Source organism: Arachis hypogaea, chromosome 3 (genome assembly GCF_003086295.3).
Source record: "Arachis hypogaea cultivar Tifrunner chromosome 3, arahy.Tifrunner.gnm2.J5K5, whole genome shotgun sequence".
Taxonomy (NCBI): Eukaryota; Viridiplantae; Streptophyta; class Magnoliopsida; order Fabales; family Fabaceae; genus Arachis; species Arachis hypogaea.
Window position 1 is genome coordinate 73,442,754 of NC_092038.1, and position 23,902 is coordinate 73,466,655.

Genomic DNA, 23,902 nt, shown 5'->3' on the forward strand with positions numbered 1-23,902 from the left:
AAGAAAAATAAGCAGCTTGTGCATTGCCCGAGTTTCGAACACGGGGCTTCAACTTTGGAAACATTGCCCTGCCCTCCGCAAGGGCAGGGCAGCTTTTTATGGTGCACGGCCAGCACACCAGATTGGCGCACCAAGGAAGCTTCGGCAGCATCCTGCAGCACCAACTCGCACCATACGCACGCACCACGGGCCAGACGCATCATTTTCTGCCCTGCCCTCCACAAGGGCAGGGCAGTCTCCTGGAAGCAAATTGTTTTGGGCTAAAAATTGAATTAAAAATCTAATTTAATTCATTTCTTCACCAAATCAAAAGCCCGTCCAAATCCCAAGATCCAAGAATAGAAAGTGTATAAATAGGATGTAGTTTGATGTAATTAGGACCTTTTCCTTTACTTTTGAACTTGGATCTTTCTTTTGAGCTTTGAATCTTTACTTTTATTTTTGAACTTTTGAACTTTCTCTTGGAGACTTCACTGAGATTTCAGAGAATTGGGGAGGAGAATTGATCTTTCTTCTTCCTCGTTCTTGCTTGAGCAATTTTTACTTTTCTTGTTTGAGTTTTGGGTGTGAAGAATTGAGGAAATTCTGTCTCAATCTCCATTCAAAATCTCTTTAATTCCTCTTCTGCATAATTGAGTTTAATTACAATTCCTTTACTGCCTCTTCTTCAATTTCTTGTTAATTGCTTTTTGAACTTGGATCTGGGAAGGCAACTGAGATCTAGACTTTGCTATCTAGTCTCTTGAGTCCTGAGATCCCATTTTCCTCTTTGGTTCTTCTGTGAACCTCTGCTGCAAGATTAAATTCCATTTCTGTTTGGATTCTAGTTATTTCTAATTCAACTTCTGCTTTGTTAATTGTTGCAATTTAATTTTCCTTGTTGAAATTCTGAATTCCCAATCCTCAAATCCCTTTTCCATTCAAGCAATTTACATTTCTTGCAATTTAAGTTACTGCAATTTACATTTCTTGCACTTTAAGTTTCAGTTATTTAATTTCTTGTTCTTTAAGATTCATTATTTTTACTTTCCTGCTCTTTAATTTACTGCAATTCTCCCTTCTCCCTTTACATTCCAAGCAATTTAGTTTCTGTTAACGATAAACCACTCAACCAATATTTGATTCGCTTGACTAAATCAACCACTAAACTAAAATTGCTCAATCCTTCAATCCCTGTGGGATCGACCTCACTCCCGTGAGTTTTATTACTTGATGCGACCCGGTACACTTGCCGGTGAGTTTTGTGTTGGATCGTTTTCCACACATCAGTAACCAACCCCCTCTTTGATGCTATCCATCAAGTTCCTAGATATGCAAAATTCCTTAAAGATCTATGCATGAACAAGGATAGAATTCTTGAATTGGAAACCATCCCATTGGGGAGTTCTATTTCCGCTTTAATGGGAGCATTGCCCGAGAAGTGTGATGATCCGGGCCCTTGTATGGTCACTTGCACCGTCAATGGAGTTCAATTTATAGATTGTATGTGTGACCTCGGAGCATGTGTCAGCATCATGCCGCTCTCCGTCTACCGGGTATTGAAGTTGCCACCACTAAAAAGGTCGACGGCAAGATTTGTCCTAGCGGATAAAAGTATAATAACCGTGAAGGGTGTTGCGGAAGACGTATTGGTGAATATCAAAGGGTTGGTGTTTCCAATTGACTTCTATGTCCTTGAAATGCCATCAAGCGAAACCGAGAGAGCATCATCTATCCTACTTGGAAGACCATTTTTGAGAACTTCTAGATTTAAGCTAGATGCCTACTCGGGAAGCTACTCATTTGAAATAGATGGGAGAGTCGTAAGTTTTAGCCTAGAAGAAGCAATGAAGCATCCACCGGAGAATCACTCTCTATTCCGGTGTGACCCAATTGACAACATGGTTGCCGAAGTGCACCTTGCAAAGTTAGATGAGAAGTACATGATTGAAGAAGCAAATGAAGGTCCAAGGAAATTAAACACCACACACCATACAAACCATCCGGAAACTCAAACTTCAAAGAATGACAAAAAGATGGAATTAAAGCCACTACCACCCCATTTAAGGTACTCATATCTTGATGAAGCCCAAGAGCTCCCCGTGATAATTGCAAAAGAGTTAACTCCTCAACAAGAAGAAAAATTGCTAGATGTATTGAGGAAAAATAAAAGGGCAATTGGGTGGAATTTGGCGGATCTAGTGGGAATAAGCCCCCAAGTATGCGAGCATCGCATATTTCTTGAAGAATGAGCAAAACCGGTCCGACAACCTCAAAGGAGACTTAATCCAACCATTCTTGAGGTTGTGAAAAAAGAAGTCACTAAGCTACTTGAAGCGGACATCATCTATCCTATCTCGGATAGCGAGTGGGTAAGCCCGGTCCAAGTGGTGCTAAAGAAATTTGGGGTGACCACAATCAAAAATGAAAGCGGTGAACTTATAGCGACAAGAGTGCAAAATTCTTGGAGAGTATGCATAGACTACCGAAGGTTGAATGCGGCCACAAGAAAAGATCACTTCCCATTACCGTTCATTGATCAAATGCTTGATCGATTAGCCGGTAAATCATATTATTGCTTTCTTGATGGTTATCCCGGATACTTCCAAATTCACATTGCTCTAGAGGACCAAGAAAAAACCACATTTACTTGCCGCTTTGGAACGTACGCTTACAAGCGTATGCCATTTGGCCTATGCAATGCACCGGCAACGTTTCAAAGATGCATGATGAGCTTATTTGCGGACTTTCTAGAACAATGTATGGAAGTTTTTATGGACGACTTTAGTGTGTACGGTGATTCATTTGATCATTGCTTAGGTAACCTTGAAAAAGTCTTAGAAAGATGCACCAAAACAAACCTTGTTTTAAATTTTGAAAAATGTCATTTCATGGTCAAACAAGGCATTGTTTTGGGACACATAGTCTCAAAAGAAGGCATCTCCGTAGATCCGGCAAAAATAAATGTCATATTTAGTTTACCCTACCCCTCCTCCGAGAGGGAAGTCTGTTCTTTTCTTGGACATGCAGGATTCTACCGGAGATTCATCAAAGACTTTAGCAAGGTGGCCTTACCTCTCTCTCGACTACTACAAAAGGATACTGAATTTGAGCTAAGCAAAGAATGTATGGAAGCATATGACAAACTTAAAGTAGCATTGACACAAGCCCCTATTGTGCAAGGACCGAATTGGACTCAACCATTTGAAATCAGGTGCGATGCCTCAAATTATGCGATAGAAGCCGCGTTAGCACAACGTGAAGGTAAGATTCCTTACGTCATAGCTTATGCTTCCAAAACACTAGACGGTGCCCAATCCAACTACACTACTACCGAAAAGGAACTCCTAGCCATTGTTTTTGCTTTGGACAAGTTCCGAGCCTATCTTCTTGGTTCCAAGGTTGTAGTGTACTCGGATCACGCGGCACTAAAGTATTTATTGGCCAAAAAGGAATCAAAACCGAGATTAATTCGTTGGGTGCTTTTGTTGCAAGAATTTGACTTGGAGATCAACGATAGGAGTGGTTCCCAAAACTTAGTGGCGGACCATCTAAGTCGCCTCGAACACACAAAAGGTGACACCACTCCTATCAATGACTCCTTTCCTCTAGATGGTTTGCACGCAATCTCGGAAGTAGTTCCTTGGTATGCCCCAATAGCAAACTACTTGGTCTCACGCACCCTCCCTCCCAATCTCATCAAACATCAAAAGGATAAGCTGAAAAGCGAATCCAAATACTATGTTTGGGACGATCCTTATTTGTGGAGGTGTGGAGCGGACCAAATAGTGCGACGGTGCATACCTCAAACCGAATTCCAAGCAATCTTGGACGCTTGACATGCTTCCGAAGGAGGTGGCCACTATGGCCCCCAAAGAACGGCAAGAAAGGTCCTTGATTGCGGATTTTGGTGGCCAACACTTCTCAAAGATTCTTCTATCTATTGCAAATCTTGCCCCCAATGCATTCGGTTTGGAAATACTTCTAAGAAGGACGAAATCCCCCAACAAAATATGCTTTTTTGTGAAATCTTTGATGTATGGGGAATCAACTTCATGGGACCATTTCCAAATTCCAATGGCTTTCTCTACATCTTGTTAGCCGTCGATTATGTGTCAAAATGGGTGGAGGCAATCCCCACCCGAACGGATGATTCTCATGTTGTTTATTCTTTTGTGAGGAACAATATCATTTGTCGCTTTGGCTCCCCAAGAGCAATCATAAGTGACCAAGGATCCCACTTTTGCAACAAAAAAATGGACGGCCTCATGAGAAAGTATGGAATCATACACAAAGTCGCCACGGCCTACCACCCTCAGACAAACGGCCAAGCTGAGGTTTCTAACCGGAAAATCAAACATGTGTTGGAAAGGGTTGTGAAGCCGAATCGGAAGGATTGGAGTGCTAAACTCTTCGATGCACTATGGGCATATCGAACGGCTTACAAAACACCCATTGGCATGAGCCCCTTTAGGCTTGTATATGGTAAAGCATGCCACTTACCGGTAGAAATCGAACACAAAGCTTATTGGGCAATAAAGGAATGTAATATGAGCTTGGGTGGGGCCGGAGTAGAGAGAAAGCTTCAATTAGCGGAATTAGAATGCTTAAGATTAGAAGCTTATGACAACTCTAGACTTTACAAGGAAAAGATGAAAGCCATCCATGACAAGAACATTAGGAGAAGGGAATTCTGACCCGGTGACCTAGTCCTTCTCTACAACTCAAGGTTGAGATTACTACCCGAAAAACTTAGATCAAGGTGGGATGGACCCTACCACGTGGAGAAAGTAGAACCTTATGGGGTCTACCACTTGCGCCACCCATCAAGTCCAGACATTTTCAAGGTAAATGGGCACCGTCTCAAATTGTACCATAGTGAGCAAAGAAGGAACTCCAAGGAATTTGAAGTATTCCTCTTGAGTGATGCCTCTCTTGAACAAGAACTTTGAGCTAGTGGAAGTCCAACTTAAGGATGGTAAACAAAAGTGCTAGGTGGGAGATACCCCACCATGGTAAGATCTTCCTTTGTACATAACCATTGCATCATTCCTTGATTGACACTTGCTTAACACTTGACTTCATTATTGGTACCTAGGTAATAGAAGTAGTTGTAGTTAGATTTCAATTCTAATTTTGCTTCAATTGTTGAGTTCATTTGGTAGTATCAAGTTAAAACATCCTTCTATAGTGCTTAGGTGGCTGCTTAGAGGGTTGGAATGCTATAAGTGGTGCGAAACCATGCAAACTTTGGAAAAGGCACCCTTCTGCGCGTGCACGCACCTGGCGCGCGCGCGTCTTTGAAGCATTTGTCGATCATCCGCGCGGACGCGCACCATGCGTGGACGCATGGATCGACAAAAGCGACCCTCCATATATTTTCCAGAGAGTTGAGCCCACCCTACGCCAGCCCCATGCTTGAAGCACAGGCCAATCACGCGTGCGCGCACATGGCGCGTACGCACGCTTTCACAAATCTGCAGATCGACGCGCTAGCGCATCGTGCGCGCGCGCACCGATTACCCTTGTGCACTCCTGGCACATATTCCAGAGAGTTAGGCCTCCTACAGGCCTGCACAAAGCCACCAGCCCACCACCTCTGCCGCTTGCGCGCACCTGGCGCGCACACGTCCATATGCTCGCAACACGATGTGCGCACGCGCGCCTAGGCCGCGCACGCGTCCCTCGTCCTGCACCCTCCTCTAGGCCACTTCACAGAGTGTTCGGCCCACCCCAGGCCCATCTCATTCCTGGGGATAACCACATTGCCGCGCATGCGCACCGTGCGCCGATAGCCCTGCAGCCAACTTCTGGTACTTCGTCCAGAGAGTTGTGCCAAATCTAAGCCACCCTTGTGCTACCAGCACAAGCGCATGGGCGCGTACGCGCAACATGCGCGCGCGCGCGCCCAATCCACCTCGCTTCTTTGCGCGAGCGCGCAGCATGCGCGCACGCGTGGGTGATCGACGCCAATTTAGTGAGAACACACTTGCCCCCTTTTCTTCTTCCCACCCCCTCTACTACCCTTCTCCCTCATACCCTTTCTCATTCTCTCCAACCACCTCTGACCACCTACCTCCGGTGGCCCCTACATTGCCCCGCCATCCTCCATCATTCCACTTTACAACCCCCTCTCCCATACCCATTTCCATCTCTCTCAAGGTACTTTACTAGGCTCCCCTCTTGCTCTACTTCTCTCTTTTTGATTCTTAATCTTCAATTTCAATTTGTTTTCGGTAGTCTCTTTCTTTTCCCCCTGACTCTTTTTAGCTACTTCTTTGAGGTGTTTTCATTTTTTTTCCATTTAACTCTTCATAGGCATTTGGGTCCTACATCCTCTTGCATTGATGGATGAGATGTGTTGCTTGATTTTCTTACAACCACTGTGCACTGTAGTCATTAATAATGGATTGTGGAATGTTACATTGCTTTCACCTTCATCTAATTACATACTACATAAAGGATGCACGCCAAGTGTTTGAGAAAAGGCATATTTGAGTTTTGAGCTCATTTTGACTAATTGCCTCTTAACTAATCACTTTTGGGTGCATCCCACATTCCCCAATCCATCCACTCACCTTTTCATAAATTGACTCCCACTTTGGTATTTGATGGTGTATGCCTCTCATGCTTCTTACTTGCATGCTTAAACTACCCTTGCACCACATGCAAATGATTCGCCTTGCTCATCACATGTTATCTTAGTTACATATTGCAGCTGTCATGTAATAATGATACCCATATTCTTATGGCACAACTCTTCATTTGCATAATCGCATTCAATTACGCTTCTTTGGGTTTGATGTTATCCCCTTTCTTTGCTATCACAGGATGGTAATCAAAAGGAACAAAGGGAAAGACCCGAAGAAGCCAGCTTCCAATAGAGAAGGCTAAGGGCCCCGTTGATGTTCTAGAGAAGGACAACCCCGCAAAAGATTCAAATAAGTTCCCTAACCGCTACTGCGAACTTGTTTACTCAAGAATGATTAAAAGGAATTATCACCCGGAGCCTCTTCTAGTCCTACCGGCTCACCTCACTCCGATAGTGATGCCACACATTGACCGGAGGCAATGGAGGTTCCTCTTGAGGCAACCAAAGGAGGCCAATCTCTCATGGGTGGTGGAATTCTACTCCAACTACCACTCACCCCTTCTCACATCAATATTTGTGCGCCGGAAGCAAGTGTCAGTCACAGTGGAAACCATCCGAGAAGTCCTTGGGATTGGGCCATTGACAGATGGATATGATGCGTACTAAGAAGTCTTGACTGCATGCGATGACCGTGCGTTCGATTGGAGCGCGATCCTCCGCATAATTGCTTCACCCGACGCATGTTGGATTCGGGGGACCATAAAGAAACGACCAAAGGGTCTAGATGCCCGCTACCTCACTCAAGAAGCCACGGCATGGGCCCAAATTCTAGCTCACTACGTGCTTCCAAGCACCCACGGGTCATCCATTACCGCCGAGCTTGTATTATTGATATGGTGCATTCTAACCGAGAAACCGGTCGACATTTCGCATGCCATTCGCCAATCCATGAGGCGCATTCATGCCAAGGGAAATCTACCATTCCCTGCTATGGTGACCGAATTAGTTGCAATGGCCGGCGTCCACCGAGAGGCTAAGGATAGAAGAACCTCAATTCTGGTCGAGGGCGATGTTATTCCGACCAAGAGGTGCCTCAAACCTCCGGAATTCACCAAGGACATTGGACTACCCACACCAACTCGCAACACCACCACATCATCCACACCACAAAAATCGGCCACCCAACGCCTGGAAGACCTGCACAAGAAGTTGGACCGTTACGAGAGGCATAACCAACGCCGATATGCTCACGTGAAGAAGCTTCTAAGCGTAGTCACCCCACCTATGGAGGAACCAGATATCTCCACATCCACCACAACTTCAAGCGGAGATAGCGATGACATTGGAGATGAGGGACACTCGGGACTCGCCCACCCATTGCGCCTAACCTATAGCACGGAGGACCGTGCTAAGTTTTAAGTGTGGGGAGGTCGGCTGACCGATCTCCGTAGGTAACACCCGAATAAATACTCCTTTGTAATTAGGATAGGTTGCATGATTAGGTCTTATTTGACATCGATTGCATGATAAGTCTACTTGGTTGGAACAATGAAACTCTTTCTTAGGAAACCAATACTTTGGGGCAACCGTGGCACTGCCAATTTCGAATATTTTGATGCCAAATTTGCATGAAGAATTATATCTTGGAACATGGATTTTGAGTTAAGAACACAAGCTAGTGAGCTTTGAGCCTTGTTTTGTGGCTACATCTTATAGTCACCTACTCTCTTTCTTGTGTGAAATTGTCTTCTCTCTATGAGTGTGATCCTTGCTTTGTTTGAGTCTATATGTCCATTATTCCTTGTATTCACACATTTATATGATTGAGGCCATCATTTCATTAGCTCACTTACCCAAATAGCCTTACCTTTTATCATCCATTGTTAGCCAATTTGAGCCTGTGCTTAACCCACTTTGTTCTTAATTTAGCACATTACAAGCCTTAAAGCGAAAAATAATAAATGTCCTTAATTTGGATCTTTGATTGGCTTAGGCTAGTGTGTGTGAGTATCATTCAAGTGTGGGAATCCTGGGACATTGGAGGCATAAAAGGGTAGTTTGTATTTTTATTGAAAATATTGGGAATTTGGTATATGCTCATGTATTGATCAAATGTATAGACCTTATGCATTGATGCTCTTGTATATAGAAAGAAAAAAATGAGAAAAACAAAAAGAAAAAAAAAAGAGAAGAAAAAGAAAATAATATGGAAAAGAAAAGAAAAGAAAAAGATAGAAAAAGAAAGAAAAAGAAGAAAAAGAAAGAAATAAAAAGGGGACAAAATGCCCCAAAGCAAAGTGTAGTCCAATGAAATCAATGCATAGGTGTTGAGAAATGAGAAAGAAAATGCATGAGTATGTGAAAGAGTGAAAAATGGGTAGTTAGGTTAGAATTTAATTGTATAGGATGTCATAGGTTAGGTGGAAAGTTTAAGCTTATCAAGGATTCAAATTTCAACTCACTTAACCAAATATGCATCCTACCTTAACCCTAGCCCCATTACAACCTAAAGAAAAGACCTCATGATAATTGTATGCATGCATTGAATAATTGTTGATTGTTAGACGAAAAACAAATCTTGGAAAGCATGATTAGGGGAGGATTGAGTGAACCAACCCCAAACACCGAGCGACTAGAGTGCAAACATTTCCGGTGAGGGTTCGATGCTCAATTCCTTGATTCCCGGCTCTCACGAGCGTTCCTCATGCAAAGTTGCATATATTGCATTTGACGCTTAAAATTGGTAAGTCCTATATATTGACCACCATCGGACCCTATATGCTTGCATATATCTTAGGAAGGTCGATTTGTTCCTAACCAAGTAGATAATAGCACTAGTCATAGTTGCATTCATATAAGTAGGTTGCACTTCATGAGTCTTATACCTTTATGATCCCTCGGTCTTTTGTGTTTCTTTTGCATTTCTCTAAGCATGAGGACATGCTAGAATCTAAGTGTGGGAAGGTTGATATACCCCATTTTGAGGGTTCATCTTGTGTTGATTTCAGGGGTTTTATCAATAATTCCACACGCTTTCTATATGAAAATACAAGACTTTGTGCTCCTTTCCTAATTTTGCCTCATGGATGAAAACATGCTTATTTTGCACTAAATTAGATACATTTCTAATCTTCTCTTGGTGCCATTCGATGTCGTGACCTGTGTGTTAAGTGGTTTCAGAATATAGGGCAGGGATGGACCGAAAGAGAGAAGGAGGACGGGTGCAAAGGAAGGGAGCATGAGAATTGAACTTTGGAAATCTCAGCATGGGCGCATGCGCGCACTTGACGCGTCCGCGTGGATTGAGCAGTTAGAAGTCGAAGCCAAGAGCCAAGCCACGAGCCGGCTTGCGTAGCGGCTAGGGCATGATCTTCGTGTGCGCGCACGCATACATTACGCCTCCGCGCACATTACAAGATGCCCCGTGGGCGCGCATGCGTACATTGCACGTGCGCGCCGATGTTCGAATGTGATTTTTTAAGAGCCACGTGACTTGGGCGTGGAGGCAGTTGGGAATCCCATTTTGGGGGAAGTGCCCTGGCAGGAAAAGCATAAAAAGACCAAGGGAACAAGGGCTAAGAACTTTTTAGCTCATTTTCTAGATTCTAGATATTTTGGGGGAAGATAGTTAGTTACACTTGTGGAGAAGGAGAGAGATTCAAAGCTCTCATTAGGGTTCATCTTCATCCAATTTCTAAATTTTCATTCACTCTTTGGTGAGATCCATTGCAATTCTCAATTCATTTTGTTCATGTCATAGATCTTCTTCTCCAATCTCAAGTAGTGTTTGTAATTGCTCAATTCTCATAGATCTTGGATTCAATTTCGTAGTTTTGGATTTAATCAATTCCTTTAGAATCTCATTTCCATTGTTGTTCTTTGTTAATTGTTGTTAGTTCCTTGTGTTGAAATACTTTTAATTCTACTTTCTTCTCAAATTTACTATGACTTTCACTCTTGCTCACCAAATGTTTGATGAAATGCCAACACTAGTTATGGAGTAAAAGTTTCTTACTTGGCATAGGGTTTGGGCCATTAGAAGAAGTTGAATAGTTGTGTCAATTGTTGATTTGGAATTAGGGATTGCTAATTGACTTGGAGTACACTAAAGCTAGATTTCCATAAGGTAAAGCTAGGACTTGTGACTCAAGTTGATTACTCTCATTTAACTTTCCTCTATGCCTAGGGGTTAACTAAATAAAGCAAGGCCTAATTGTTGTCATCATTGAAGGAACTATAAGGATAGAATTTCTACTGCCAACCCTAAGCCAAGTCTTTTAAGGATTGATTGTTTGTTTTCTATTTTGCTAAAGCCTTCAAAGAATCATAACAAGGCTTCCTAATCAATAAGATGCACACTCTAGCAATTCCAAGGGAGGACGACTCGGGAGACTAGTACTCTCGGTTATAGATTGTAGGATTGTTTGATGCGAAGTTTAAGTGTCGATTAGACTATACTCACGATCATATTCATCATTGAATTCTAAATCGACATGATAAATTTCGTTTATCAAAACCGTAGAGGACCTTTTTCCCTGAGAGGACGGGAGGTAGCCATTGACGCCGGTGAAACCCAACATACAGCCTGCAGACAAAGGAATATGAAGGATTGGATGAAGGCAGTAGGAAAACAGAGATCCAACAGGAACAAAGCATATCTATGCACTTTTCTGAAATTCTCACCAATGAATTACATAAGCATCTCTATCTTTACTTTACGTTTTATTTATCTTTTTAATTATTAAAACTTCATAACCATTTGAATCCGCCTAACTGAGATTTACAAGGTGACCATAGCTTGCTTCAAGCCGACAATCTCCGTGGGATCGACCCTTACTCACATAAGGTTTATTACTTGGACGACCCAATGCACTTGCTGGTTAGTTGTGCGAAGTTGTGAAAAAGAGTTGAGATTACAATTGTGCGTACAAGTTGTTGGCACCATTATGTATCACAATTTCGTGTACCATATTTAACACCCTACCACACAGAGCCTTATGCTTAAGTCATAAAATAGAGGTGGCGAGGTATTACGACCTCCTAAAAATAAATTTTAGTATATATAGTAGTGTGAAAAATGTTTATAACTAGGAGCCTTTGAAGAAAAAGGGGTAAAACAAAATCGTTAAATTGAAAAGCGCAACACTCCGATTGATAACATAACAAAATAGAAAAAGGATAAGCCAATGCGAGTATATATACAAGAGAGTGCCAAAATACGGATATCAAAACTCAAGACCCGGTTAGCGAAGATAACCGGTCCGAGCATAGAAGTATACATATATATATATATATATAGTAAGGAACCCAAAAGAAACCCAAAAGACAAGTTACAGAACTTGTTCTCCAAGATAACCTCTAAGAGGAGTCAATACAGTATATATGTATATAGTAGAGATAATAAGTTTCTAAGTAAGTACGTAAAACCAAAATAAAGTCCTGAGAACTAAGGATCTTCGCTAATCCAGATGTCTCCAGCATGCCTCAGCGAGGAGCCCCACGTCCTGCATCAGAAAACTACAAAATCGACATGGGTTAGAACCGGAGGTTCTCAATATGGTAATAGTGCCCACATATCTAACACATAATGCCCAGGGAAAGCCGAAGCCAATCCTAGAACTTCCAATAGATAATTAAAGCTTATAAATAGACTAAACCATAAATGAAATAGGCAACTGACTAAAGATCTTTAGTCTAACTAACACTCACCTTTCCAAATCCTTCGAACCTCCCAACTGCCATCAGTACTTTGATATCGCAAACACAAGTATATCAAACAAGTAAAGGCACAAATAGGAAGCATATATGATATTTAGACAATTAGCAAGTAATATGCAGTCAATTAGGCATTCCAAACAATTCACATATAATGCATTTGATGTATGCCTGTCATATTGGCTGATGAGTCTCATCTGTCGGTTATAAAGCTAACCCGACAAGTCCTGGTAGCTAACCATTGGACTGTCCCTCTATCGTGCATCTCCAACTTGAGTTATTCTCAATCATAATTATCAATACATATACACAACACCCACACTGGTCTTTATCCACGGGGGTGAGCTCATCCGAAACTTTCACAGTGTCCAGCCACACTTATGACATAGGGTCAGCAGAGTATCGAATCTCCACCTAGAGCATGTGATGGCTAGCCACTGCTTTCTCCTAGGAAAACTCGTATCTCAAATAGTCATTTCACATTCATTCATACACCTTCCATAATCATTCATTATGACCATATCATCAACTATACATCGCATAATTCCACTTTTCATACCTCACTCATCATGACCCGGGACAAGTGGGGCGAAACCATAACCCTTGCGCCCACTCGGGGACCCTCTATACTAACCAACCTGGAGCAGATGGGGGCGAAACCACACCCTTGCGTCCACCCAAGAGGTACGTTCTCATATGTCTAGGAGGAACTAAGGAGGGGATCCTAGCCTCCCACCATCTCACTGGAGACAATTTTACAATACCAGGAGGAATAAGGAACGGGATCCTCACCTTCCTTCATCTCTCTAGGGTCGCACTTTCGAGGAAGAGAGCTGAAGATAAAATAATCATTCAAAGTCATATTTTCATTTCCAACCATAAGTCAATATTTATCATAGCCGTCCGGCTCATAACATAACCCATAACTAGCCACTAATCATTATTAAATACATCCCTTCGGCTTACGGCATACACCGCGCTTCCACAATCACCCTCAGTAACTCATACAATCATCATTAATCATAATTCATCGTTTAATCTCCCGTTACTTCACCCTCAAGCTACCGCCTTTCCTAGCCTCTTATCATTTCTAGGTTTACTATAAGGATTTAGGACATAAAGGGTGAGAATGGAGGCTTAGAAGTCTGAAATTTGGCTTTCATAACTCAAAAATCAGTTTCTGGGTGAAAACAAGGTCACACATGTGCATTGCTTATGCGCACGCGTGGAAGTCAGAAAAGCAGAAAGACGCGTGCGTGTCTCCCATAAGCACGTTGGGAAGGCAGAAAGTAGAGTCACGCGTGTGCGTCAGCCACGCATACGCGTGGGTGCATTTTGTACTCCTCGCACTAAACCAGCACAGTACCAGTGCAACTCTCTGGATTTTCTACTAGGGCACTTGCATCAGTACAGTGATGCGTACGCGTTGGCCAGGCGCACGCGTAGGGGAAGTAAAAATTGAGAGTGACGCGCGTGCGTCGGCCAGGCGTAAGCGTGGCAGTATGATCTGCCAAAAATTTTACTAAATTAAAAAAGCTACAAAATTACCTTTCCAAACCCCAAACTTCCGACGAGCATAACTTTTTCATTTCAAATTATTTTCTTTCTGTTCTTCAAATGGCATAAACATCCCAGATCCAATTTTATTTCTAAATAAGTTTGATAGAAATTAGGGATCTGGAGAGCAAGTTATGCTCCGTCAATGTAGACCCAAAAACCACATTTTCATATAAAACCACAAAATTTGATTTTTAAAACAAACCAATTTCAACCCTTTTTAAGACGAACCAAAACTTACCAAAAATCAACCTCAAGCCTCCTCAACTCATATGACATTTTTATGAAATTCACAATCCACCAATCTACCATTTTAACCAATCTCAATCAAATAACTCAATTTCAAACACAATATCATGTCATATATCCTTTTTCATCCCAATTTCCAACAATGCCACTTCCATCAACCAATAATACATACAATCAATATCATCCTCACCATCAACATGGTTCTATCCACAATTCAATCTCAACCAATCATTAAGCATATATCAAAACATGCATGTTTCTCATACATCATACCATCAAAACATCCAAAATCCACTAATCACATACATAACAACACAATTCATCTCAACCAATCAACAACATCAATAGTCCAAATCCTATCTTAGGGTCTCTAGCCTAAGTTTTCACACCATATTACATTTTAGATATAGGAAACCGAAACCATACCTTGGCCGATTCCCCGCTCAACCTGGAACACCTCCAAATCACTTTTTCACAAGCTCTCAAGGCTTCAACACCTCCAAGAACAGATTTTTAGCAACCAAAAGCCCTTTTCCAAGCTTTCTAAAACTTCAATCAAGCTCCAACACACATATATACACTTCCTAAACCACAATACCACATTCAAATATACCCACTCAATACCCAAACATCATAAACCAATAAATTTCACTAGGGTTGAGAATCTTACCACACCCAAGGATCAAAGAGATAAGATTAAGCCTCTCTTTCAAGCTAGTTGGATCCTATAACATCAAAAGCTCACAAATCTCAACATTTTCACCCAAAATTTTAAAATTAAGGCTGGAATTTCAGGGAAGAAATCGTGACTTACCTCAAGAACAAAGTTGTGGATTTTGTAGTGCTCGACGCGGTGAATGCGTGGCCGCAAATGGTGCGGCAATCGGAGCTTCGGATCAAAAGTTATGGTGATTTGAAGATCAAGTAAGGGTTAGAACTTTGGAAGAGTGTTCTTCCCCCCTTTCCTTACGTGTTTCAGCATTTTGGAGGTTTAAGAGAGGAGAGAGAGTGCTGAATAAGGGTTTTAGGTAGAGCTTCATTGGGCCAAGGGCCTAATACGGGTCCGGTTGGCCCGGTTTGACCTGTTCAGTCCAATCTTGGGCCGATTTTCTTAAAATTTGTGTCAAAATTCTCGTTTTAATTTTCTCTATCATATTAAGCCATAAAAGTCACATTTTTAATTTTCTAGAATAAATCTTAATGTATGAGTTAATTATTTATTAAAAAATTGAATTTTACATTATACCCACCTAATTAGGAATTTTTCCCACAAAATTCAATTACTTGCGAACAAGCGCGATTAGTCTGTCCTCATTCTCAATTCAAGTTCTCTAGTGTGCTTCTCCATTCTGACTTGATTCCAAGTCACCTCTCTAATAAGGCTTCTTTTCCTCAAAGTTCCTTACGTTTACGTCATCAATCCTGATTGGGGTCACTTGAAACTTCATATCCTTTTTGAATTGAACTGGTTCAAATTGTTCTAACACCTCAGACGGCCCATTGTACCTTGAAATGAACTCCTTTAGGTTGATCACCCCTCTGTTATCGTCATCGAAGTAGTCTCCAAGAATACACGGCTTTCTCTTTTAAACTCCCTAGGTTCACTCTGTTAGTCTGCATAACTTTTATGTTGGCTTACACAGTTAGAACTATCACTCAATTTTCGCTTACTCTTTCCACATCTTTTTTGGCTATTAGTTCAGAACCTAAGATGTTTAATTCCCTTGTTCAACATGCTTCAACATTCTTAGTAGCTCTTTATATTCTTACAACTCCTTAAAATTCACAACCGATTCATTCTGATACCTCTAGCTGCTACCTCGACATCCAGCTTTAGCCTACAACCTTACTTAATGGTTTCTTCTCCTTAATCATCCTCCAACAACACTCAGGGTCTTTTTACTAAGGGCGCATGTCACCACTTTACGATGTTTCCTCCAAGTGCATCCAAAACCCTTTGATATTGCACTGCAGTAGTTTCAAATTATTTATGAGGTTCAAGTGCCGTGAGTACTGGTACCAAGATTAATCTTCCTCTCAAGATTCAAAAGTTTGCTTCACCTTCTAGCATCCACATACACACAGTGCACCCTAGTGTGTCAATGTAACTTCAGGCAATATAATCAGCAAGAATTAAGGCTCCAAAACTCCTCTTGATATCGCACACATACACGCTTCATCTACCGTGTTTAGGAGTCTCGCTTTAAGGAGCTAGTGTCTCGACGGTTACACTAGGGGTTATACATGATACTCATTTAGATTCGAACTGATTCTCAAACAGATGTTAATCTCGAAAGGTGAACGGTCAATACGAACGATGTTCACGAGAAGTTAGAAAGATGTCTTGTATAGTAATTAAACAAAAGTGGTAGATGAATAATGAGATGCACAAGGAGGAGAATTCAAGGTGTATCTCAAGGAAGGATTTCAACTTAAAGCCGCAATAGGGAGAACAAGGCATATCCAATTTGAGTAAGTCTCAGCTAATGTCAAAGAGGATGAAAGTTTGCAAAAGGGAGCAACTCCACCCGTAGCACACCCCTAAGATTCAAGGATTTAGATGATTATACCTAGATAAGTTCAGGCTCATTTTGGAAAAAATGAGATCCATGCGAGTATAAGTAGTATTGGAAGGAAGATCAATTCATTAAGAATGCCAAGAAGCTTGTGAAATATTTGCAATAATCCACAGATATTTTGTATAACCAATTGATAAGAATTGATGAAGTTGGGAATTTGTGGGCAATAGTGAGTATGTTTAATTATGATAAGATTGATTCTAGTTAGTTTGATGGCATTGTAAGGGTTGAATTTGTGATTATTACGATGAAAGTTGACAGCATGTGAGTTGAGAACAAGTACACGATTGTATCTCTATGTGAGTGTTTTTCTAGAGATTTTAGGTACATCAGATGAAATGTACATGGGGTATTTACAATTAAAGGCTACGTTTGTATTTAAAATGGGTGGTTAAAATATGCAGTTAAGGCATAGAGGTGTTGAGTAAATTGAAAGAATAATCAATTCTAAAAGATGAAAGAGGTTTTATAAGTGGATGAAAATGTGAACTAAGAATTAGGAATGAGAGTGATACCGAATAGTCAACTATGGTATTGAAATGAGCTTGAGCAATGATTATGAGAACATTTGGATTGCTAAGTTGGGTTGTAACCATGGTACATGAACGATTTGATAAATTTGATATTGCGATTGGTTGTTATAGTGAATTACGATAAGTTGATTATTGAAAGACTTCTGTCTGTTAATTCGTTGAAATTTCAAGTAGGAATTTATAATAGAATTCCCAATGTAAGTTACAAAAGAAAGGCTAAGTTGGGTCGCGCAGATTCTATTGGCACACTCCCCCTCGCATAAAGCCTTCTGCTGTTCTCTTCCTTCTTCACTGGCATAACCGGTGCTCCTCACAGGAAAACACTTAGTTGGATAGTTTTCTCTTCTAATACCCCCTTCAACTCGATTCTAAGCTCTACTAATTATAATGGTGTCTTCGGTTGTGGTACAATCAAAACTGATCCAGCTTCTGGCACTAAGTTTATCACAATCTCACTTTCTCTTCGAGATGGAGGTTCTGGTACACCTTCAAAATTGTCTCGGAAACTCTCCCGCAATAGTGATTTGGTCTCATGTTCACTCGCCTCTTAAACGATGAGCAACTAATGGTTGAATTTGCTCTATTCTATTTCATCGTAGTTCACTGTCATTGGGTTTCAACAATAACTCCATACAGTTCTGAACACTTAGTTGGATAGTTTTCTCTTCTAATACCCCGTTCAACTCGATTCTAAGCTCTACCGATTATAATGGTGTCTTCGGTTGTGGTACAATCAAAACTGATCCAGCTTCCAGCACTAAGTCTATCACAATCTCACTTTCTCTTCGAGATGGAGGTTCTGGTACACCTTTAGAATTGTCTCGAAAACTCTCTCACAATAGCGATTTGGTCTCATCTTCACTCGCCTCTCAAACGATGAGCAACTAAAGGTTGAATCTGCCCTATTCTTTTTCCTCGTAGTTCACTGTCACCGGCTTTCGAACAATAACTCCATATAGTTTTGAACACTTCCGATCCCTTAGATATAATCCAACCCGCTTCTGCTGTGCTACTCTAATTCTTAACCTTCAAGAGCCTAGCTACTCCTCTAAGTTGACTAAATACTGCTCTGTATCAACAACTAATAGTCTTCGACTAATCGTCGACTTGGACTTTATGATCATCGATGCTTGTCATACATTACGAATGAATATCACATATTAATGATATGCAAAGAAGTTAGAAATTCTAACTACTAGTTCGTGATTATCTCGGGTCTGAGAATCAGATTTATATGCTCTGGCTTCCCGCACTCGTAACATACACCTAATTCGGCCCTGCATGGTCTGTTTGGATGGTACTTCTTGCATCTTGGGCACCTTAAGTCTTCCGGTTGAGTACTAGTTCCCCCTTTTGTATTCGGATCCGGATGGGTGTCGTTCCTTCGATCATTATTCCAGCGTTGAGAACGTGAAGTAGAATAACGGCCCCTCTTGAAACTTTGGCCCCTTGGTGTAATCTTCATCTTCTTTCCCTCTTTCTTGGTGAAAGATTTCCGGTGATCACTCCTAGCCAGCTCGGTCCTTCTTGAGATTTCACCCGTTGTTTGACCCGTGTTAGTAAACTTCGGATAACTCACTATTTCCACTAGTGCCACTATACTCAGGACATCATTTTTGCCTTCATTTCCATCACCACTGTCATTGCCAATTCTAACTTGTTATTCCGTCCTACCCCTTGCCTGGCTAGTCGCAGTAGCCACAGCACCAACGGAAGTAACAACACTTGCCATCGCGGTCATGAAATCGGTCAAGGTACCTACCGGTATGGTTACATCATTACCTCTCCATCCTCAACCTTGATTACGCCCCCGACTGCGTCCACGAGGCAGCATTTGGTTCCTGTTCACACCAAACAAGTGATATCAAGGTGATCAGTCTCAATATCGCAAGTCTAGTGCTTCAAAGTTCCAAAGGCATGCTCATGAACTTTATGTTATGTATATCAGGTAGATATCCTAAATAGCACATAAATACGACTCAGAGTATGCTCAGAAGCATAGTTAGTCTGTCCCTCAGGCTCTATAGGAACGAATTGCTCTGATACCATATTGTAACACCCTACCATATAGAGCCTTATGCTTAAGTCATAAAACAGACGTGACGAGGTATTACGACCTCTAAAAAATAAAATTTACTATATATAATAGTGTCAAAAATGTTTATAACTCGGAGCCTTTGAAAAAAAAGGGATAAAACAAAATCGTTAAATTGAAAAATGCAACACTCCAATCGATAACGTAACGAAATAGATAAAGGATAAGCCACGCGAGTATATATACGAGAGAGTGCCAAAAATACGTATATCAAACTTCAAGCCCCGGTTTGCGAAGATAATCGGTCCGAGCATAGAAGTATACTGATGAGCGGATAATTTATACGCTTTTTGGCATTGTTTTTAGGTAGTTTTTAGTAAGTTCAAGCTACTTTTAGGGATGTTTTCATTAGTTTTTATGTTAAATTCACATTTCTGGACTTTACTATGTGTTTGTGTGTTTTTCTATGATTTCAGGTAATTTTTGGCTGAAATTGAGAGACTTGAGCAAAACTCTGATAGGAGGCTGACAAAGGACTGCTGATGCTGTTGAAATCTGACCTCCCTGCACTCGAAATGGATTTTCTGAAGCTACAAAACTCCAAAAATTAGACATCCAGAGCTTTCCAGGAATATATAATAGTTTATACTTTATTTGGGAATTGACGACGTAAACTGGCGCTCAACGCCAGTTCCATGTTGCTGTCTGGAGTAAAACGCCAGAAACACGTCACGACCCGGAGTTGAACGCCCAAAACACGTTACAACTTGGTGTTCAACTCCAATAAAAGCCTCAGCTCGTGGATAGACCAAGCTCAGCCCAAACATACACCAAGTGGGCCCCGGAAGTGGATTTATGCATCAATTACTTACTCATGTAAACCCTAGTAGCTAGTTTATTATAAATAGGACTTTTTACTAGTGTATTAGACATCTCTGGACGCCTAGTCCTTAGACCATGGGGGCTGGCCATTCGGCCATGCCTGAACCTTTCACTTATGTATTTTCAACGGTGGAGTTTCTACACACCATAGATTAAGGGTGTGGAGCTCTGCTGTACCTCAAGTTTTAATACAATTACTACTCTTTTCCTATAAACTTCATTTATTCCTGTTCTAAGATATTCGTTGCACTTCAACTTGATGAATGTGATGATCCGTGACACTCATCATCATTCTCACCTATGAACACGTGTGACTGACAACCACTTCCGCTCTACCTTAGACCGGGCGCATATCTCTTGGATTCCTTAATCAGAATCTTCGTGGTATAATCTAGAATTGATCGCGGCATTCATGAGAATCCAGAAAGTCTAAACCTTGTCTGTGGTATTCCGAGTAGGATTCCGGGATTGAATGACTGTGACGAGCTTCAAACTCCTGAAGGCTGGGCGTTAGTGACAGACGCAAAAGAATCAAGGGATTCTATTCCAACCTGATTGAGAACCGACAGATGATTAGCCGTGCTGTGACAGAGCATTTGGACCTTTTTCACTGAGAGGATGGGATATAGCCATTGACAACGGTGATGCCCTATATACAGCTTGCCATGGAAAGGAGTAAGAAGGATTGAAGGAAGAAGTAGAAAAGTATAAAAAGAAAGGGCACAGTATCTCTATACGCTTATCTGAAATTCCCACCATTAATTTACATAAGTATTTCTATCCTTTTTTATTTATCTTTTAAATATCTAATCCAAATACATTTGAATCCGCCTGACTGAGATTTACAAGGTGACCATAGCTGCTTCATACCAACAATCTCTGTGGGATCGACCCTTACTCACGTAAGGTATTACTTGGACGACCCAGTGCACTTGCTGGTTAGTTGTGCGGAGTTGTGAATTGAATTTTAGACACCGTGATATTGAGCACCAAGTTTTTGGAGCAATTACCGGGGATTATTTCGAGTTAGAAAAGAATGAATCACAATTTCGTGCACCAAGTTTTTGGCGCCGTTGCCGGGGATTGTTCGAGTATGGACAACTGACGGTTCATCTTGTTGCTCAGATTAGGTAATTTTCTTTTCAAAAAGTTTTCAAAAATCTTTCAAAAATTTTTTTTATTATTATTTTCGTTTTTCTAAAGTATATTTTCGAAAAAAAATAATAAAAATACAAAAAAATGATAAAATCATAAAAAAACCAAAAATATTTTGTGTTTCTTGTTTGAGTCTTGAGTCAATTTTTAAGTTTGGTGTCAATTGCATGCTTTAAAAATTTTTTTCTTGCATTTTTTGAAAATTCATGCATTCATAGTGTTCTTCATGATCTTCAAGATATTCTTGGTAAATCCTCTTGTTTGATCTTGATGATTTCTTGTTTTGTGTTGTTTGTTGTTTTTCATATGCATTTTTCGTTTGTTAGAGTCCATGCATTAAAGATTTCTAAGTTTGGTGTCTTGTATGTTTTCTTTGCATCAAAAATTTTTCAAAATTATGTTCTTGATGTTCATCATGATCTTCAAAGTGTTCTTGGTGTTCATCTTGACATTCATAGTGTTCTTGCATGCATCATGAGTTTTGATTCATAATTTTCATGTTGTGAGTCATTTTTGTTGTTTTTCTCTCTCATCATTAAAAATTCAAAAAAATCAAAAAATATCTTTTCCTTATTTCCCTCCAAATTTTTGAAATTTTGGGTTGACTTGGTCAAAAATTTTTAAAAATTAGTTGTTTCTTACAAGTCAAGTCAAATTTTCAATTTTAAAAATCTTATCTTTTCAAAATCTTTTTCAAAAATAATATCTTTTCCATTTTTTCCTTTTTTTTCGAAAATTTCAAAAATCTTTTTCAAATTATTTTCAAAATCTTTTTCTTATCTTTTTTTACATCATATTTTCGAAAATTAGCTAACAATTTATGTGATTGATTCAAAAATTTGAAGTTTGTTACTTTCTTGTTAAGAAAGGTTCAATCTTTAAAATTCTAGAATCATATCTTTTAGTTTCTTGTTAGTTAAGTAATTAATTTTAATTTTAAAAATTAAATCTTTTTCAAAACTAATTTCAATCATATCTTTTTAAAACCATATCTTTTAAAATCATATCTTTTCAAAAAAAATATCTTTTTAATCTTATCTTTTCAAAAATCATATCTTTTTATCGTATCTTTTATATCATATCTTTTTCAAAATTTTATCTTTTTCAAAAATTTGATTTTAAAATATCTTATCTAACTTCTTATCTTCTTATCTTTTCAAATTTGATTTTAATATCTTTTTCAACTAACTAATTAACTTTTTGTTTGTTTCTTATCTTTTTCAAAACTACCTAACTACTTTTCCCTCTCTAATTTTCGAAAATACCTCCCTCTTTTTCAAAAATTCTTTTTAATTAACTAATTGTTTCAAATTTTAATTTTAATTTTAATTCATCTTTAATTTTTGAAATTACTAACTCCTTTTCAAAAATATTTTCAAAAATCCCTCTCTCATCTTCTTCTATTTATTTATTTATTTACTAACCCTTCTCTTCATCTCTTATCACCTCCCCTATCCTTACTCTTTATACAGACTATTCATCCCTCTCCTTCCATTATCCCCTTTCTTCTTCTACTAATAATAAGGATCCTCCTTACTGTGACATAGAGGATTCCTCTTCCTTTTCTTTTCCTCTTCTCTTTCATATGAGCAGCAACAAGGAAAAAGGCACTCTTGTTGAAGCTGATCCTGAACCTGAAAAGACTCTGAAGAGGAAGTCAAGAAAAACTAAAAATCAACAATTCAGAGAAACGTCAAAAAAAAAAGAGAAAAGGGAAGACAAAAAGCTTCCACCTCGAAGTCATGGGAGATGGAGATATTCATCTCAAGGGTCCATAACTCAGTAGAAGAGCATTTGATTGCACATCAAGAGAGCATGAGAAATTCCCTCATCAAGAAATCCCTGAGATACCTCAGGGGATACATGTTCCTCCACATAATTATTGGAAGCAACTAAGGGTAGGAACACCAAAATCACTAGGGATCATGCAACAGAAGCAAGGAAGAGACATAAAGGAGCTCAAAAAGCACCATTGGTTCTTCATGAGGGCGCCACCCTCACTAAGGTGGACTCATTCCTTGTTCTTATTTCTCTGCTTTTTCGGTTTTTATCCTTCATGTCTATCTATATTTTGTGTCTCTACTTCATGATCATTAGTATGTAGTAACTATGTCTTAAAGCTATGAATAATTTCTATAAATCCTTCACCTCTCTTAAATAAAAAAAATGTTTTTAATTCAAAAGAACAAGAAGTACATAAATTTCGAAAATTGTCCTTGAATTTAATTTAATTATATTGATGTGGTTACAATACTTTTTGTTTTCTGAATGAATGCTTGAACAGTGCATATTTTTGATCTTGTTGTTTATGAATGTTAAAATTGTTGGCTCTTGAAAGAATGATGAACAAAGAGAAATGTTATTGATGATCTGAAAAATCATACAATTGATTCTTGAAGCAAGAAAAAGCAGTGAAAAAGCAAAAGCTTGCGAAAAAAAAATGGCGAAAAAAATTAGAAAGAAAAAGAAAAAGCAAGCAGAAAAAGCCAATAGCCCTTAAAACCAAAAGGCAAGGGTAAAAAGGATCCAAGGCTTTGAGCATCAATGGATAGGAGGGCCCAAGGAAATAAAATCCAGGACTAAGCGGCTAAATCAAGCTGTCCCTAACCATGTGCTTGTGTCATGA